Below are 20,115 nucleotides of genomic sequence, written 5' to 3'. Positions count from 1 at the left end.
GGTTCTCTCTCCATTCTGGGGAGAAGCCCCCTCCCCGCCCTTGATCTATGTTGGCACCGGGGTCCAGCACTGGTTTGGCACTAACACAATTCACAGTGCCAAGGCACAGGGTTTCTGAGAATTCACTGGCAAGGAGGTTTAGGGGAAGCTGGAGTCGGCCGCAGCTGCAAGCCCTGGGCCGCTCTCCACAGCTCCCACCCTTCCCTCCCATTGAGAGTTGCCGCATTAGGTTTGGGGAGCTCTCTGTTCATTTTCTTACTTCCCTGGGATGCTGTGACTTTTGATTTCTGCTTGATTAATATACAGCCAACAGACACTGTATTTAAGGAGGTTCTAATTCTCTCAGGTCACCAAACTTGGGAGCAGCAAAGCCGCGAGGAGCCAGCCCCGCAATAGATCAAACACTAGGACCTTCAAATCACTCCTTGGCCCAATTTTTCATCCCTGCTGCCGCCTGATAACCCTTTCAGCCAGGAGCCAATCTCCCCGCTTTTCTGGGGGTGGGCGCAGGAACTGGATGTGGATGTCCGTGGCTGAAACCCTCCTGGCAGCGACACGGCAAGCTGGAAGGACACAGTATTCCAGTCCTGCAAGAGTGAGCCTTTCATCCCCACAGACAGACAGATCCTGGTGCCTGCACTCTAGACTTCCTGGGCCAGACCAGGAGTGTGTAAATGAATCTCTCTGGTGGCCAGATGGGCAGTGGCTGACCCTGATGATTGCCACAGTTACCGAAACATCTTCCCAGCCACACCAGGACTCTGTACCCCTCTGGGACTCTGCACCTGGTGCCCACTCCTTCTTTCTAGATACACGCATCTCCTCTGACCCACTCTGAGGCCTCCCTGACTAGAAACAGGATCCTCTCAGGTGGGGCTGCTTCTCTGTCAATCTTTGGTACCACAGTTCCCATTATTTTTCCTTCTCCACTCGCCTTCTGGCATCTCAGGAGGCAAACAAATGAAACAAATGCCCCACCTAGCGCTTGGGGGCTCACGTACATGGTGGGGAGCAGAGGTAAGGATGCCTGTGTGAACACTCTTTCCTCTGAAGCATCTTTTATAGACCCAGTTCATGTTTGGGGAGAGAGCACAGAGCTGCACAATGTGGGAAGATTACACTCAGCTTATAAATTACATCCCAGCTTGGGGCAGGGAATGCACCTGTTAGCCAAGAACCCAGGGCACAAAGTGCAAAATGACAGTGGACCCCAGACCAATTCTCCCTGCCGCCAGCTCCCCAATGAAATGTCCGCATAGAAGTTGAAGGAAGCCTGGCTGCTCCTTCACAGGTCCCATCCTGACTCCTGTTGTATTTATTTTCTTCCTATCAAGCCCTGCTGGACTACCTCCCTCTATCTACTTAAAATATCATCTATAGATTTTCAAATTATTGCTACACTTTCCAAGAGAAGGCCACAGTGGTTAAAAATTAGCAGCAAATTTATAGGAATTCCATATGGCAATTACAGAATTATAATGAAGTGGCTGCCACTTGGCCGGGTGTGGGTAATTGGAAATGCACGCTGGGAGACTAGAATCTTTACGGTATTGGGATTGTATTTCTGAGAGTAAATGCTGTGGAGAGGGTCAATGGACCCTTGAGCTGGCCAAGTTCTTCTTTTGAGAAAAGCGTGGCCAGTTCATTGCCCACTTGGAAACAATTGGGGGGCATCATTTCCCTGGCACACAGAATGGCAGTTGGAAGCATGGGGGCTGTTTGGGGCTAGAGGGATCTCCCAAGCTTGTTTTGGAGAAGGCAGGAGGAAGAAGGACCATTAACTGTAGAAAAAGCAAGGTATGGAGCATACAGCATCAAACCAAAAACTTCAAAGAGGTGAAGACCATGTTTTTCCTACCCCAGGGACAACAGGTGAACCAGGTGGGGGAAACCCAGATATTTTATCATGAAAAAGTCACATGGTACTCTCTGCTATTCTCATGAGGACAGATGTGGGCTTTGGGGGCATCTCTGTGCCTCCTCAGGACCACAGAGGCTTAGATGATGTACAAAGAGAGCTGAAGACATGACTCAGTAGTTAAGACCAATGGCTGCTCTTCCAGGGATCTGGGCTTGGCTTTTAGAATCTACGCAATGGCTCCCAACTGCCTGTAATTCCAGTTCCAGGGGATCCAATGGCCTCTTCTGACTTCTTGGATACTGGACATGCATGTAGTACACATATAGATACATATATAGTACAGAGGCTCTTCTCACAGTGGGACCGGTGATGGTAGAGTGTGCAATGACTGTTTTGACCTCCAGTGTCCACTCAGGATTCATTCCATCTAGATCTATCTTCTTTGCTTGAGTTTTGTTTGCTTCTCTGAGTTCTGCCCTCTATGTCTTAGCGGGAGTGTGGTACAGGCAGGGAAAAGAGTGTTTTCAGTCCCCAGAGTGGTGTGGCTTTCCCTGCGTCTTATCTGTTTCTTCCCAGACTTCACCAGGACCCAGCAATTTGCAGACTGCTGTTCTTTGGGGCTGAGGTCATGGTGGATGTTCCTGCCTCTCAGCATCCCAGCAAACAGTGCCCATGTGGGTGCGCTCCTCCACACATGGCTCCCGGGGGTGCTTACTGAGTCTCCTGGAGTAGAGTGTGAGGCCCTGCAAGCTCCATTCTAGTGCCACAGAGCATGAAATAATTGCCACAATAACAATGCTTTGGGCAAATGGGATCCCAGGCACCAAGAGCATCTACAGACTCATTCTATATCCAACAACCCTCTGGAGGCCAGTAGAGGAGTGTGTGCTTATGTGCATGTGCTTGCGCGTGCGTGTGTGTGTGTTTGCGCATGCACAGGTGTGCACACTCTCATGATCTTACCATTTCCTAAATAAAAAATCTTAAATCCTGATCACCTAAGAGCATCCCACATACAAAGTGGTACCCGAGACTTGGTGCTGGCCTGCTGCCTACCTGAAGAACAGAAGCAGAACTGAGCGGGGCCTGTCTTAAGCTTGTACTGAAGATCATACACATCCCTATGGCCCTGCCTTCCACCATACATCCATCAGTTCCTCCCAGCCCTTTAATCAGCCAGAAGGGCAGCCTCTTCAGCCTGGATTCACACCTCTTTCTTTCTAGGACCAGTGTAACTCTGGGCAGGGCTTCCACACCTTTCCCCCTTTGCTGCTGTAAGAACCACCCTACCTTTGTACCAAGTCTCCATTCCGTAGACAAAGGCTCTGGCATGCAGTGACGCTCAATTACTCATGTTAATTAATTCAACAAATATATATTGAGTGCCTCTCGGTGCCAGGCTTTATTCTGGGTCCCTCCTCTCTGCAGTGGGCAAATGACACAGTCAACGAAACCTCCTTTTCTTCCACCTGGCCAGAGTGAATTCGCTCCTTTCATCTCCTAGGCCTTAGTATAGATACTACAGTTAACTCTCAATTATCTATGCAAATGGAGTGGAACATTCCACTGATAACTCAGAAAGAGCAGCGAGTCCACAAATAATTCCTATTTGAATTTGGAATGCATTGTGCTTATTTTTGTGTTGGATTTACCTTTCTAATTACTGTTTGTTCTGGCTTTTGCTCAAACTGGTTTGCAGCCTCAGAACCCAGGCTGCCAGGCAGGGAAGGTGTGCCCTAGAACTACACCAGGAAGAAACCAGTCCCAGACCCTATGTCCTACCCCACTAAAAGATCACATGGGCAGCAGTGGGCACTGGAGACTGTTATTAATAGCTGCTTTCATGGTTGCCTAAAGCTGCCATCAAGGTGGGTGGCTGGGTATGGGTGGCCAAAGCAGAGAAGGGACGCTGGCTTCTAGGGGAAAGGGTAGCACAAGGGATGGGATCTGCATTGGAGCTGTTTGCACTCTGTCTTCTCGCCTCTCTCCCTATGTCCTTCTGTCTTCCTGTGAGGCTGTGGGGCCATCACTCTCTACCCCTTCTCTCCTGGGTGACCTCCCAGGACCAAACCAGCAAACAGGTATTTCTTTCCACAGATGTTATCTTCCATGAATCTGAAGGTTGGGACACTGTCTCTCCTCCAGAGCAGTGAGCTTTCATGACCAGAGGCTTGTATCCAGACAAGCCATTTCTCTTATGGCCACCTAATTCTCCCCCGTAGAGCAGAGAGAGAAGAGAAGGATAAAATGTCACCCAGTCAGCTTTCCCTGCTTATTCGGGCAGGGCCTGAAATGAAGCAAAGCCTTGAAGTCTCTTCTCTCCCCCAGCCTCCCCTGCTCATGCAGGGATGTTCCAAGACATGGGTGAGATCCCTCCTTAACACCAAGCAACCAGGACATCTCCTCATGACTTAGGCATATGCTTATACGAATCTAAACACCTTTTGAGTGCCTTCCGGGTTGGTAGGTGTGGGGCTACCATCCTGGAAGTGACATGTGGTCATTTTCCACATGGCACCTGGTTGTGTCTGGTGCTGTGGAATGCTCTCTGTCCTTATAGGAAGTAATGCTTCTGGCTCATGTGCAGTCAGAAAATGATGCTGAGGGAGGTGTATGCTTAGCAAGGCATTCAGAAAAAAAGACCCTTCCAGCACACAGCTCCAGTCAGTGCTGCCGTATCACGGGCATTCATTTACATGCATGACCTTGGTGTGGCTCACACAACCCTGTGAGACAGGCTGCTCATTGAGGCAAAAGAATTATCCAGAACTCAGTGACCAGGTCTCTGGTCATTCTGGTAGGGTTTTAGGAGTTCTGGGGCCACCCTGCCTTGGATGTTTCCAGTGCTTATCTCCCACTTTTACTTTCTCATGAAGATATTGAGTGTGCAAGGCTGGAATCAGTCTACAACGAAGCAGCGAGACTTTGAACTGAGCTTGTTGTAAGGTGGGAAGGAGAGTCCAGAAGTCAGCAGAGTAGATGTCACACAAAAAGGGTCCAACTGCAGAAACAGGGTGAGGAGCCGGGCACATACCGAGGGTTCTGGCATCCCGATTGGCCTTCTTCTCTGAAGGCAGAGTCAGAGTCGAAAGGGTCACCAGGAAAGGTAACTGAGGACCCAAACTGCAACTGAGTCTTGGTCACTCTGGAGACCCAGTCTTGCCTAGCTCTCGCTCACTCCAACCTCCCCACAGCAGGTGGAGATGACTCGGGAGAGCAAGGATGGCTGGGAACCCTTGGTCACTCTACACATCACCACACAACGTGAGTCTCAGGTCAGAGCATGCTCTCCAGGGAGGGAAATTAGCTTAACTAGGATTCAAGGAAGAGGGGAGGCCAGCCATGTGGATGGCCTGAACCCAACAGTAGTAGCCTTAGAGAATCCAATGATCTCTGTGGTGGGAACAGATGACCTTCAGCAGACTGGTTTGGTCCAAGTTCAGGAAGTAATTACATGTGCTCATAAATAAGTCTCTAATGCTTTAATTAAACTGAAATAAAAGCAAAGCTTCAATCCCTCGATCTCACGAGCCCCATTTCCAAGGACCCAACCATCACGTGTGGCTGTGGCTGGTGAATTGGGGCTGTAGGAAAACATTGCCACAGTCGCAGAAGGTTCTAGTGCATAGCCCTACTTCTAAGCTTAGCATGTTCCTATGTTTCTACTGCAAGGAGGTACACAGCCTCCCCAGCTGCTGTCCAAGGCCCAAGGAAATGACAGATGGCCAAAGCTGAGTGCACAAGTCATAAACAAAGTGGCCTCAAGGTTTTGTCTAAGCTGTCAGGCTGCAGAGAAGAGAAAAGAACAATATAAGCCACTGGGAATGCTATGAACTTGCAGGTCTACCCTCTACCACAGAGCCAATCCCAACAATCAGAGGGAGGGGCCCCCTGGGAATTCCAAAGCCCCTGATCGATTGCCTAGCATTGTCCTCATCAGTCAGGCCATGCAACTGCCACATACAACCTAAAAGCAATAGAAGAAAAGACATAAGATCCCCAGACAGAGGCAAGGTATGAGTCAGTCCAGAACAGAGATGAGGGCAGGGGTACAAAAGAGGAATGGCCCTTGGCCAGAAGAAGCTGGGTACTTTATACCAGCTGGCTTCTCATAGACCAGGGCAGGGCTGTAGGGGTGGACTTGGCAGGCTAGGTCTCGAGGTTTCACGGACCACATCCAAGGGGAGTCACTGAAGCCAAGAGAGCTTTGCTGGGCTGGCAGAAGCCCATGTCTGAACTCAATCATAAAAACAAAAGGGAACATTGCACACTGAGCAAATCCTTGCTGGAGAAGGAGACAAAACCTGGTAGAAAAACTGACCTATCGCGTAGGTCTGACATCTTGGACCCTTCCAGTCTGCAGCTCAATGTACTGGGTCACATGGGGATACTGGGATGAGAGGAGAAATCCTAGCCCCCACCTCCTGGATCCTGGAGCTTTTCAGAGGTTGCTGGGGCTGGCCACACCACTTCACTCAGGATGCGGTCACCCCATCCTGACTCTTCACTGGTCTCAACCTACCCTACACCACTCTGATATTCCCATGTCCCCCTTCTCTCATTAGCTCTTATGTGTTTTTCTTTTAAGCATGACCCCCACACAAAACCAAAAGTGATGTTGAAGATTTGTTTATTTAATTAAATTGCAGACTGAGCCATGTAGAGGTCTAGGTATTGTCCACATCAACCCATGCTTCCCAGAGTATTTGGAACTGTCTGCCAAGTGGGACAAGATGAGCCATTCTTGGCTTCAGATGGGATTCTGGTCACCTCTAACAGGGACTATGATGGAGCTGTGGCAGGTAAGGGAGGCGGAAAGGGTGAATGGGAAATAATACAGAACGTCCTACCAAGAACACAAGCTATTTTTACTGTTTGCCGAACCCAGATACTGTGTGTGCACTGAACCTGGCCCATCCAGATGATCTCAATGCAGATGCTGTTGATAAACCGCCTACTTGATTTTTCTTTTTTTGGGGGGGGGGGGGTTTCGAGACAGGTTTCTCTGTGGTTTTGGAGCCTGTCCTGGAACTAGCTCTTGTAGACCAGGTGAACCGCCTACTTGAATGGCTGGCTATCTTCACTGTCCCTGGTGCTGAATCCGCCACCAGCGAAATGCTTTGTCCATGGGTACTGAAAAGGCTCAAGACCCACTGATCCCTAGGGTAGAACGCGAGCTGTTGGTGGCGCTGTTCCAGGTGCTGAACCACTCCCCCCCCCCCGTTGCTGTCCTTGGTTCTGAAATCTCCCGCCCACGAGTCTCATGCTCAGACTCTGGAGTGCTCTTTGGAGCTCATGCCTAGATTCCAGGGTACTCTTTGGGGCTCACACTCAGACTGCAGGGTACTCTTTGGAGCTCATGCCCAGACTCTAGGGTGCTCTTTGGGGCTCATGCCCAGATTCGAGGGTGCTCTTTATTCTCTTCTTCTCAAGAAAGCATTTCTCATAATTTCTGTCTCCACCCCTCCCCCTCCTTCATTTGCCTCTGTCAAATCCTATGCCACCTTTAATAACTCCTATAGACTCTCTTTGTCCCATCTTTTGGAGGGTTCTGCCCACCTTCTACACTCCACCCTTCCCACATGTCTCTTTTCTTCCACACTCTCCTGACACCACTGGGGCTGTGGGGGAGACTGATGTGGAGCCTAGGGCAGACTCAGCAAACTTCACTCCAAGTTGCTTCCACCTCTTAGGCCCCTCTCTGAGTCTCCTCCCCTGCAGTAGACAACCCGAATGCTCCATTTTAAACTGACACCCCCCACCTCCTCCCCTTCCTGCTTCATTCAGAGCTGTCACAGACCCTGGGTGATGACACATGTCTCTAGAATATCAGCATCCAGTCAGTCCCAGGAGAACATTCTTGGTCTTCTGGCTGCTCCCAGAAGTAATGACAAGGCTTTCCTGGTGTGGGAGTGGAGCAGGGCAGGATCTAGACTGGGAAGGTTCTGGAGAAAGAAACTCACACACAGAAATAGGGGACTCCTAAGTACTACACAATCTACTGAAGCCTCTTATCCCTTGGAAAAGGAGAGGTACCTGGGGATGGGCAGACAGGGGATACAGATCCAAGACAACTTTGGCATTGTGTCCAGCATCCCACTCTGGTTTTAGGATAATAATATCTATCTACAAAGGTCCATGGAGATCACTGTTGGTCCGCTGACCTGAGTCTGGCACCCATTATCAAAAGCTACCCAGCAGCATGGTTGCTGTTATCACTGTTGCTCTAGCTATGGCTGCGGCTTCTTTCTCTCACAAACTTCCTGGTAACCCACCCTGTCCCTCTTCCTTCTTCTTGGCCAACCATGACACCTTCATCCTCTAGGGGTTGTCATGACTACTTTTGCCACCAGTAATGCACTCTTAGCTACTCATACCCTTACTCCTACAAGGAAAATCCTGGAGTTGGACATGCCCAGGCTCAGGGGTCCCAGCTCCAGGAAGACATCACTCACCCCTGATAACCATAAGGAATATATATGATGTGTGTCCCTAGGGACCAGCGTCAGGAGGAGAGTGGGCTTGGAGCTGGGGAGGTAGAAGACCAGAAGAAAATGACTGACATCAGGGGGGTCTCCACAACTCAGGCCTAATATTCCTCACTACATGGGGGCCAGTCCACACAGCTCCCAGGACCATACCCAGTGGTGAACAGAGCTAAAGAAGCCAACTTAGGAGAGTATTAAAAGAAGACCAGAAACGCTGGTCTCCAGGGAATAGAGCTTTTCTTCTCACAAACTTGCCTGAGATAGCTCAACTTGAACCTGGAAGTCAGACACCCCCAGCATCTGACTCCATGCCAACCTTGTCACTCTAGCCTTTGCTGAGTGTCTTAGTCAGGGTTTATATTGCTGTGAAGAGATGCCACGAGCTACAGCAATTCTCATAGAGGAAAACATTTCATTGGAGCTGACTTACAGTTTGAGGTTTAGTCCATTTTCAAGGCAGCATACAGGCAGACATGGTGCTGGAGAGGTAGCTGGGAATTCTGTAGCTTACAAGGCAACAGGAAGTAGTCTGAGACATTCGGTGTGACTTGAGCATATGAGACCTCAAAGCCCATCCCCACAGTGACACACTTCCTTCAACAAAGCTACAGCTGCTTAGCAAGGCCAAACCTCCTAATACTGCCACTACCAAAGGGTCTAGGGGGACCATCTTCATTCAGACCACCACATGGAGGCATTTGGAGCACACAGCATGAAAGCCCCTCATCTGAACACACCATCTATTACTTCCACCCTGGGGACTCAGGAAAGGCTCCTGGATCTGGGCCAGAGGTGGTTAGACTGTGTTAAGGACAAATTACTGTGACAAATATAGTTGTCACATCCCCCGGAAGGTAAGAGCATTGTGACTTTCTGGGACATTGGAAAGAGGGCAGGTGTGACACCAAGCATTTGGTGGAATGACAGCAGCTGTGACAATGGTTGAGAGCCACGATGATGACAAAGACCACGGAGCTGGCTGACTTTGGTTAATTGATTTAGAAATCTGGAGAAAAATGAAGACAGTCTCAGATCAATGGACCATCACTGGCAGCCCCAGCTCAGGCTGCATCCCCAAAGAAAACTACAAGGCTTCTATGATACACACCAGCAGGGACCAGGAACCTTGGAGCTGGGGTGGGCAGGCATAAGATAAGGGCAGACAAGAGAAATGATTGGCATGGGGAGTCTCCATGACTCAGGTCTGCACTACAAAGGAGCCAGAAGGCTTCTCGGAGTGGACCTGGCAGTGAGGGGTCCTGGAGCCATCTCATGAGAGTATTAAGAAGTCAGGTGGCTTGGAGTGAAACAGGAAGCGCTCACCTTTGACTCCAATTCTCAGGAGGGTCAGGGGATGTGTCTCCCCTAAGGTAGTAAGAAGAGCGTTGCTGAAGGTCCCAAGGTGTTAGGACAGCTCATCAGCAGATACTTTCTGCAGGCCACCAGCGGGATCTCTTTGCTGTCAGCCTGAAAGAACAGATCCCAGGACCTGACACAGTGGGCTAAAAACAACTCAGGGATGGGCAGTAGCAAACAGCTCTGGAGGCAGCAGTTCCTTGAGGTGAGGTCTGTGGCTACCAGAGCATGGTGCTGCTGGAGGTGGGAGGAGGAGGTGGATGATGAGGGGCTGCCAAGGAAGTACCAAAAACTATCGTGGTGCATCTGACACTGACATCCCAGTGCAAAGTCACAGGGCCTGCTGACTTGGTTCCTAGTTAACCCAGTTCTCACACCAGAGACATACTGAAGGGGACCAGGCAGAACTCTGCAATGACCCACACCTCTCTCCCTAGGATCTGGGCATGTCTTTCAGAGAACTTCACCCAGGGAAAAGAGAAATACACACAGGCTCTTTTCAGATGCTGGGATATGTGACCCAAACTGAAAAGCATATTCTGGTAAAACTGACAGATCATCACAGCCATTGGTGTAGTAGGAGTCAGCCATACAGAGACATATGATCCCTGGTCTGAGTCTATCTTGGAGAGGTTCCAGCACACTCACAGACCTATGCAAAGGTTTCTCCTATGGCCTCTGTACATACAATCTGCATGAATATACGCAACATCTGACATAACCCACATATGAGATCCTGCCTTGGAAGGGTGTAGGGCACGGCCATGAGACCAGCCCTGGCCCCTGCAAGTCAAGCTTTTGAGACCTCCTCATAAGTCTCCAATTAAGCAGACCATCAGACAAAACTGAAATACTCAAGGAAATGACAAAAATCATACTGTCCACTAAATACTTACTAGAAGGAAGGATGGAGGGTTTATCACGTTCCATCACAGTTCCTGCTCAGCTTGCTTCTAGGGACCCTACAGCAGCTAGCAGAGGACTGTGGCGGACTGAAATTTGCCAGAGAAGCCTCCATGCCCTATCCACAGAGTTTTCTTGCAATATGACGATGACGAGACACTGCCCATTGCTGGGTACACGGTGCTGGTGTGGCATGTGTGTTCCTTGCAATTCTTGCCATGAAGACTGGCCAGAGCAGCTTTCCCCTACCCAAGAGAGATAGCCAGGCAGGCTGTTGGCAGTCCCTGCTTGGTATCCCAGTAGAGTCCGTGGGGACTTTGGTGGTTGAGTATCCACAGAATACCGTGGTCATCTCTCAATGTGAGGAAATCCCATTTGCTGAATCGGATGGTAGGAAGAAAGAGGTGCCCTGCACACCCCATTACAATAGATGTGGGAGAATGGAGACCCTGAGAAGATGTATGGCTTGCCGTGTCTGAAGTGTGAAAAGCCGGACACTTCCTGGAGCAGTGGTTCTCAGCTTCCCTAACATAGCACCCCTTTAACACAGCTCATGCTGTGGTGACCCCCAACCATAAAGTTATTTCATTGCTACTCCATAACTGTAATTTTGTTACTGTTATGAATCGTAATGTAAATATCTGATATGCAGGATATCTGATATATGACCCTGTGGGGGTCTAGACTACAGGTTGAGAACCACTATCCTAGAGCATCTCCTTAACGTTTAAAGACAGGCTGTCACATGCTGAAACCTTTGCCAAGCGTGGGACACAAAACTCGGTGTCCTCTTCAGATGGTGGAGGCAACACACGTAAATGCCAGGGACAGTGTTCTGCCCTGAGATCCACAAAGGCCACAAGTTCTGGGTAGATCCTAGGGCAAGAGACAGCTCTGAGGCAGGTCCCAGATGCGGTGGAAATTTCCCAGTGGTATGGGAGAAAAGATGTGGGAATGTCTCAGGCTTGTCTCCACAAGACAGCAGATTCCAGCGGGGGTGAGGTGGGCTGCCCCTTGGGATGAGCTGAATGTGTCACATAGGTCCTCTCCTCGTCCCTTCCCCCTTATCCTCCCCTCCTCCCTCCACTTCTCCTTCTTCTCCTGCTCCTCCCCTCTGTCTCCCCCTCCTCCTGCCTGAATGCGGAAGCTGGCAGAGTCTGTCCTCTCTCAGCCCTATGGGTCATGTTAGCACAGGAGTAGACCTAGGCACGCCACAGACTCAGTAGTGCATCTTCACTCCGTGAGCAGCATAAATACCTGCTCTTCCATCACTGATGTGTTCCTCAACCCTTCCCAGGACTCCTGATGTCCCTGCGTCCTCTGCCACTCACCAGCTCAGCCACACTGGACTTGGCTTTTATCTTTTCTGTATCACTCTTTCCATCTGTTCCCTAAACACCTCCTCCCTTCCAGCCTGCATTGTAAGCTCCTCTTCGGTGGGGGCAAAATTCTAGACCAGGGCAGCCAAGACTTGAAACTCGGTTTCCTACTCCCGGGGGAAAAACAGGAGCCCCGCGGGCCTCCTTTCCTTGCCTGCCTCTCTAATCATATTTATTAAGCATCATGAATGTTTCTTGGGTTAAAGGTACTTCTTCTTAATAGCATAATTAGCAGGTACTTCTGAATTTAGAAAACAGGAGGGGCTGAGGATCGTCACCCAGGCTCCAATAATCTTGTTGGACTCAAGGGTCCGCAATTAACACGAACACAGCTTCTTCCCCTGTGGCAGCGGGTCTGCACTCACCGCAGGCTCCCAGGCCTCCAGTGTCCTCTAGCCAGGGTCCACTCAGTGGCCCGGGGCTGGCTTTAGGAGCTCAGGCAGCTGGCCTGGGTAGAGATCCTGTTCATCAGTCTAGAGCTGCTCCACCTTCACTCGGGCCTAGACCATGCACAGAACAAGTGTCCCTTTTCAAATATAACTTGAGGGCACCCCAGGCCGTTCCCTGAGACCAAGGCAGAGCTGAGTCCTCGGGCTGATGGGCTGTGTTGTTACCACACCGGACAGCATCTAAAACAGGACACTTGGAAAGAGACTTTCTTCCCAGAATCCCACATCCCCAGCTCTGCTCCAGTCACAGGTTCTGAGCCAGGCTGTGCCCTACGAGAGGGACATTTCTCAGGTCAGAGTTTCCCTGAAGGGAGCCATTGCCTTCATGGGGAATTTCCTTTGCTCACCGGGGAGCTCTAAGGAATGCTCCCCTCCATCTGCGGCACCATGTCTGGGATCACCCATCCCTTTCTCTCTCTCCGTACCCATCAGCAGCTCTTTCCACAGCACCCAGTCTTACCTACGATGGATGTGTACTTATTTACTTGGTTATACGGGATGGGGGAGGATGCTCATTCATTTAGTCATGTCGGGTATCAGCATCCTGACTGACTCTGTTTAAAGATACCACAGGCTGTAAACCTGAGGCTGTGAGAGCCTCAGTCTTCGTGGGCTGGCAGGAAGGTGATGGACTGTCTCTGCAGAAGTTGACATAGCATCTCTCTCCTTATTCTGCTCTTACCCTCCATTCCTTCCCACCATTCCAGGGACACCTTTGTTTATAGTTGATGAAAAATGCCCCAAGACCTCAGTCAGGGTAACCTCGACCAGGTGGACATCACTGGGTGTTGGTTTTCCAGCTGCCTGCCCTACTCTGTGAGCCTCAAGACAGGACTCCAGCACAGACTCTGAGCCCTTCCTTTGTGTTGGGCCAGGCCACCGCCGCCAAGGACCCCAAGGTCCTGACAACCTGGAAGCAGAGTGGATGAGAAAGGGGCAATGCTTGCTGACTGTTTCTCTTTTCTCTCAGGATGACTCCCAGATGCCAGCTGCTGCCTTCAGGTAATACATTTGAACTCTCATTACGCTGTTGGCCTCCTCGTAGAGATGTGGGTACCAATCAGGCAGATCTCAGTAGCTTTGGGTACAGGCACCTGCCTGGCTGGAGCATTTCCTTTCCTAGCAGAGTGGACACCCTGGGGAGGTGATAATACCTAAGCCAGGATAATCCCAAGTAGTGCCCTCAAGGTTAGGGGCTCTTGGACCTGGCACTGGTCCTTCCTGGAAGCTCTGCCCCCTGTCTCCAGCCCTTTATCTTGTGTTGGTTCCTGGCATGACTCACAAATCCATCTGTCAGGGGTCAGGAGATGTCTCTAAGGCACAAGCCAGTCCCTCTGTCATCCGACACTGTCCAGTCCCCCTGACTGTGTTCGCACATTGCTTTGTACTATTTACACACGGATTTCCCTATCAGTCTGTAACTTCCTGAGACCTCCACGATGGTTGTTGATGCAAGGGGAGGCCTGCTACACTAAATTGAACCCTGCTGGGAGGTACAAACTACCCCAGAATTCAATGTCACCTCACAGGCTGGTCTCTCTGATTTCCCAGCCCGAGGATTCACTTCCTTCCCTCCCTTCTCCTCGTTTCCCTTCCTTCTATGCTCTTTTTTCCCTCCTCTTTCACTTCCTCACCCCTTCTGTGCAAGGACAGACCTCTTCTGTATTCTCAAAGGTGGGCACAAGCCCTTGGGTGCAGTATGTGCTCAGTAAAAACCAGCGAGACAGCATCACCTAGAGGGTGCACAGTTGTTGACGTTCACCTATCTGTGGGGGTGTTTTAGTGCAAAGACTAGGACAGACAAAGGGTGTCTGCCTGACCACAGGCCAGGGCACAAGGAAAGAGACTTAGCCTGGACCCCTCTCGGGGTAACTGAGTGAAGAGCAATGGGAAAAGTCTGCGATCCAGGAGATGAACTGTTTTTTCCTACTCTGCCTCTCTCCTGCCTGAGGACTTTCTCCTCTTTCTCTTCCTTTCCTCCCTTCCTTGGGTCACGTGCTGCACCTCTGAGCTATACCCCAGCCCTTATTTAGTGTTTTGACACTAGGTCTCACGATATAGCTCAGATTGGTCTCGGATTCCTGAGCATTCCCTTGCCTCAGCCTTCTGGGTGCTGGGGATGACAGGTGTGCACTGCCGCACCCAGTCAGACTATTCTTTTGCTAATTAAGAAAATAAAACATTTCTTTGACTTTTCCTAGCTAGACCCCTGGTCAGTGCATGCCCGCGACCCAGTCTGCTTTCTCCCCTCTATCTGTAATTATAGAGTCCTCCTAGTTGTAACCGGCTGTCCTACTTTCTCTTAATGATATTTCAGGTGCCTTCAGCAGCGTGGTCTCCCACCCTCAGGTCCAAGCTGCTGTATAAGTAGCTTAACCATTACCTGGCCGCAGGGTGGGTGGCGGATTGCCAGTGCGGTTTCTTCTACTGCCTTAAATATCCTGGTACTTGAAACTCTCTTCTCTTTTTAAATTAGTTCCTCAACGAGCGGTCCCAGGAGTGGGCTTATGGCGTCAAAGGGCTGTAATAGCCCTACTTACATTCTGGAGGGTGCACCTCCAGAAGGCGGGGCTGTGTGGTACACAGAGGGTCTATCTGCTCGTACTTGTGTAGCTTGTGCTTGGGTTGGTGGCAGGACATGGGTACAGCCTGGTACTCAACCACAGCTTCCCAGCACTGTCAGAGCGCTGGTGTCAGAGGCTGGCCCTCCCTTCCCAGAATCCCATGGCTCATTCCTGGCCGACACACCCAGGGTTGTGGAGAGAAGGTGGGGAAACACACCTCCAGGCAGGCAGAGAACCCTAATGTGAGCAGGGGTGGGAACGGGGGTATGAGATCTGATAGGGTGGAGGGCTGTCACCTCCGTCATGGGGAGACAAGCCTGAATCATGACGCTCCTTCCAGCAACTGCAGCTTGCACTTCTGACCCTTGCCGACGCCAGCCCTGCCGCATCTCACCGACTCACCCAAGCAGGATATGCCAAGCCGGAACTGCTGACCAGCAATGGTAGCAGGAAGGTAAACAAAACGTTCTTTAACCCCAGCTTCCTCCCATAAGAACTTTCGAGATCACAGCAAGCTGACCCTGCCTATTTAGGGAACTAGCTGGGATTTGCTGGTCTTCAGCCCAGGGCATGGGGTATACCTGTCCTGCCTACAGCTGTCAGAGCCCCTGTTACCACCGAGCCAACCATCTCCTTTCTAAGTCAGGTAGGATGTGGCTGTAGGTGGCCTCACCCAAGATGCCCAGGCTCTGGCAAGCCTCGCTTCTCACTGTTGAATTGTGGTGGAGGTGGTGGTGGGTTCAAAACCCTGAGCACCCTGGGCAGCTCTCCTGAAGGTGCTGCCATATTCTGCAGTATCTTGCCATTCCTTTCAGCGCTAGCACGTCACTGACTGCTTTTGGAACCTCTGTTGACCCCCACTTCATCCCAGGTTTCCTGTAGACAAGGAGACCTAAGTGGGGCAGGAGGGGTCCCTAGTCTCAGGGAGTATCCTTCTAGGCCAGGGAAGTCTAGATGGCCCAAACTCCCTAGTTAGAGTAACCCAGGACCCTGGAAGACAACGTCCCCCACCCCTCTCTCCAGCAATCCTGCTGCCTCTGAGGGAATGACCAAGACCAAAGCAATCAGGCCTGCCTCTGCCCCATCACCATGCCAGGGACAAGTCAGCAGAGATAACAGAGTGAAGAGATAGGGTCCCTTTTCTAGGATTATCCTCAGGCCCCACCTACCCTTGGGGGTGCTGTTTATACCCACCCCTCCACCTGTGGAACCTCTGACCTTTCCCCTCCCCTCTTTGACCTTGGCTTGTTCGATTCAAGGTAGATCCCCTTCCTGTAGGACCCAGGGCCTCTAGTTTTGGGAGTCACGTCTCACCTCCTTGCCCCCTGCTCTGTGATTTTTCTGGTCCCATTGTGGTCCCATTCCCTTTTCCAAATTGCTCACTTTCCCCCATTTGCCCTTAGCTTTGCCCAGAGATTGGTATTCAAAGCCATTTGGTTCTTTCAAAAGAAAATCCCCATACTGCGCTCCTTCCCGAGATGTTAGCCATCTTGCCACCGTGGCTTTTGTCTGTCCCTTTGGAATCACCAGTGTCCCCAGATTCTAGATTCTGGGTTGTTTCCCTCTTGGGCAGAGAGAGGCAAGTAGGTGGTTGAGGGCCATCTATGAAAGCTTCAAAGCATGAGCTAGATCCAGGAGGCACCCTTTCCTCCAGCCCCGAGGAGTCCCTGCCACTGTCCTGGGACTTAGAAATGGCTTCACCTCAGCCAAAGGCTGAACGGGTCATGTCTATAATGGTATTTCTCGTTTTTCTTGTGACTAGGTTTGGATTGTTCAAACAATGGGTTCTTGTTTCCCATGCCTGATGCCTCATGGGAGCTGTCAGATCTCATCACTGTCAATATACTTTTAGGTTCCAGAGATGCCAACCAGCCCCCCAAACTGTTCCCTGGGTACTCCTGCTGGAGGCTGACTAACAAGAGGCTGCAGCCCCCACAGAGCTGACTAGGCTCTGTGCCTTCCGGGGCTCAGTCCTGCTCACTTGCCCACCGCCCCCCCCCCTTTAAATCATGTGAACATCGGTCTTGCTTTTCCAAGTCCTAATATGCTGCTACCTGATGGATAGCGCCCACCTTTCCAGAGGTGACCGGGAGAAAAACAGAAACAGCGACGCTTTGTTACCGGCATATGCGAGGCAGTCCCCTTGTGGGAGAGACAGGTTTTTGCTTTGATTGGTGAGAAGGCTGGAGATCAGGGCGGCTCTCCTCCAAGGAATGCCAACCGTGAGGGGTGGGACCAGAAGATGCTGCTGCCAGCTCTAACTGGTCAGTAGATGCAGGACCACAGGAGAGAAGGCAGAGAGGCAAGCATCTGGAAGAAGCAGGCTGGGGCAGTGGTAGCCACCAGGGAAGACGGGAGAGAGGGGCGATTTAGAACGGTGAGGTGGGATTTCCTGCTCTCTGTGGGCCCAGGAGATCTGGAACTAGAGGGAGGGCAGGGGCCCCCAGTAGAGTGGCCCCAGGAAACAGCTGCTAAACTTAGTTTCTTATCAGGCTTTTAAAATGCAGACAGGATATTCACATTTAAACAGCTTCCGTTACTCCAGGGCAAACTTTTAAAACATAATATTTATAGAGCACCTCATTCCGCTACCCCATTTGTTCTTTGTCTCACCTGCAATCACTGCTAATTTGGTGGCACTTTCCACTGGCATCCCCACCCATGGCCAGCCACTCCTGAAGCCAAGCTCCAGTCTGCAGCCACCAGAAGGGGCATCAGGGCTAGACTCCCTGTCCCCACTCCCTACCCCTGTTCACAGACAGAAGACGACTATCGCTCTCTCGTACAAGGGTCCTTCTCTCCCCTATGCTAAGTCCTTTCAGTCCTGGGGTCCAGCTCTGAACAAAGCAGGGAGTTGCTAGCTCCCCAGGGCTCCCTGACTGGTTGAAATCCAAAGCCTCGCCTGAGGCTGAGCAGTGTGGAGAGTGAGGAGGATCCTTTGTCTCCTCCATGCTGCAGCCCCATCAACTGTCCAGCACCCTGTGTTCACTCAGGACTGTGCCCAGCAGGAGGAGGCTCTGGGAGGTATTCCGGTCACACAGCAGGCTCCACGACTGGATAAACACAGGCCACCATCAGTACCCCCTTCCTTCTCTCTCTGTTCTACAAGCTCTCACCAAGTCCATCTCCCTTTCTGGACAATGCGGGAAGACCAAACCTCCTGCCCTCAAAGGCATTCGCATTCTAGGGGTACCACATACCAGTGGCATATAAGGAGACCCCAAGGACTCAGAAGATCGCCAGACATGCTGGAGGTGAGGTGGGAGGGGAGAATGTCCTGGACACAGGCTCCTGATGAGCCCTGCCCTGAGATGGTGTGTGGGTGCTGGACTTGAAAGCACTGCCCTTTCCAGCCTCACCTTCCTCTTGCCCAATGGGGAAGTCAAGCAAACCTGGACACACGAGGCAACGGAGCTGACCAGCACCAGTGTTCTGCTGCTGTTCCTAGAGCCACAGGGGAGCCAAGCAAGCATTGGGACGCTGGCTTAAGCCACATGGACCTCATCCTAAAGTGATGGAGAAGGCTGGACCTGCACTTTGGTGCGAGTACAACCCCACAGCTGCTCTAGCAGGATAGAGCTGGCAGTGTGGCGTCTCCCGGGAGTCTGCTGGTCACCAGAGGCATCAACTTCGCCAGGAGGCAACATGGCCACCTGGGTGTCTTAGGCATGTGGTCCACTTGATGACAGGGTGTCCACCCCAGGGAATAAAGAGAGAATGCACAAGGGCTGCAGAGCAGGTGGGGGTGGGGCTAGCAGGCTGTGCATAGCTGGAGAGCCTGGGGTGAAGGGTGTTTGCTGAGCAGGAGGGAAGAAGAGACAGTGGTGTTCTCAAGGGGACAGGGAGAAAGCAGAGGAGGAACAGTCCTGGGATGAGACCATCTCAGGTCCCCAAAGGGAGAAGGGTGGGATCCGTGGTGGATGAGAGCACGGGTCACTGGGCAGAATCCAGGTGAGCCAGGAAAGCAGAATGACTACTTCATCACCAGTCCAGACCTGAGAGTGGATGCTCTCTCTCCCACCGCATGCACTGGTCATGATACACACAAAGCATCCTGCCATTTTACAGAGGAGAGACCCAAGGCTCAGAGAGGTCTGGTGACTCTCTCAATGTCATACAGCTGCCTAGTGGCAGAGAAAGATCCTTGCTCAAGTCCGAGGTAGATGACGACGGTCTATTGTTCACACTCACACGGCACTCTCTGATATCCTATCTCCCCTCCTTGTTGGCAGCCCTCCCGGGGGACACTCTGGGTCTCCAACGATAGGGATGCTCCCAAAGCATGCAAGGGTCTCTGATGGAAGGCCTTCCTCACAAGGCACCAGTAACTTCTGCACCCTCTCCTATAAGGGGAACTGCCACAGTCATTCTAAGGGACAGGCGTCAGTCCCCCTTCCCACACCCATGCCTAGCTCTGCGGAGCGGAGACCCTGGACTTACACTCATCTTTGCACCCATAACAAACAGGGCAGGAATTGGCTACATTGTCAGCTTTAAAGTGGGAACATCAATGCCTCACCTGATTGCCTCTATTGGGTAGGAAGACATGGTCGCCAGGTGACCTTGGTCACAGGTAAGCTGGGGGTGGTAGCGCTGGACAGGGCTGGGCGTTATATGGAATAGCACTTCATTGATACTTTGTCTGGGCTTCATCCTGATTCGTCCCATCCATCCATCTATCCATTCATCTATCCATTCATCTATCCATCCATTCTTTTCAGTGTTTGAGGTTCCTGGAACCCTGTCCAAGCAGAGACACAATGTGGCACCAGGAAGAAGAGTGGGATGAGACCTAGTCAGGGGAGTGATGGTTGTAGTCAGGAGAACTTCCTGAAGGTAGGGGCACCTATACTAAAGGCCCTGTCTCCCTTCCTGAGAGCCCCTCCTGAACGAAAGTGGGAGCAGTTAGGGTAGAGTCAGAGAGGGAACGACTTAGGGCCTTATGGTCTATCGAGAGGAACAAGATCCCAGGGTTGAATCGGGTCCTCATTCACAGTTAGACTGGAGCCAGGCAAGCAGAGCTGAGGATGGAGGGGAGAGGAGGAGGCGAGAGAGCAGCAGTAGAGAGAAGAGAGCCCCAGCCTGTAGTCAGGACTGGACCAGAGCTGGGGAGCT

General features: G+C 51.4%; 1 protein-coding gene and 1 long non-coding RNA gene across 6 annotated transcripts in view; one reads left to right on the top strand and one right to left on the bottom strand.

Moving 5' to 3' along the window:
- Rbfox3 (RNA binding fox-1 homolog 3) overlaps positions 1 to 20,115 on the bottom strand; it is a 421,435-nt gene that overhangs the window by 89,494 nt on the left and 311,826 nt on the right. The window contains exon 4 of one of the 5 annotated variants that reach the window (XM_075989932.1): positions 9,673 to 9,816. The exons of the other annotated variants lie outside the window; for them this stretch is intronic. The gene's annotated coding sequence lies outside the window, so the exon portion shown is untranslated. The remainder of the gene's footprint in view (positions 1 to 9,672; positions 9,817 to 20,115) is intronic. 5 annotated transcript variants of the gene reach the window in all.
- LOC142831749 (uncharacterized) lies at positions 15,208 to 18,225 on the top strand. The gene is made up of 3 exons (XR_012907068.1): positions 15,208 to 15,242; positions 15,341 to 15,454; positions 18,110 to 18,225. It is a non-coding gene; the product is annotated as an uncharacterized LOC142831749 (long non-coding RNA).

Source organism: Microtus pennsylvanicus, chromosome 11 (genome assembly GCF_037038515.1).
Source record: "Microtus pennsylvanicus isolate mMicPen1 chromosome 11, mMicPen1.hap1, whole genome shotgun sequence".
In the NCBI taxonomy this organism is placed as follows: domain Eukaryota; kingdom Metazoa; phylum Chordata; class Mammalia; order Rodentia; family Cricetidae; genus Microtus; species Microtus pennsylvanicus.
This window is presented reverse-complemented; position numbering and strand designations above follow the sequence as displayed.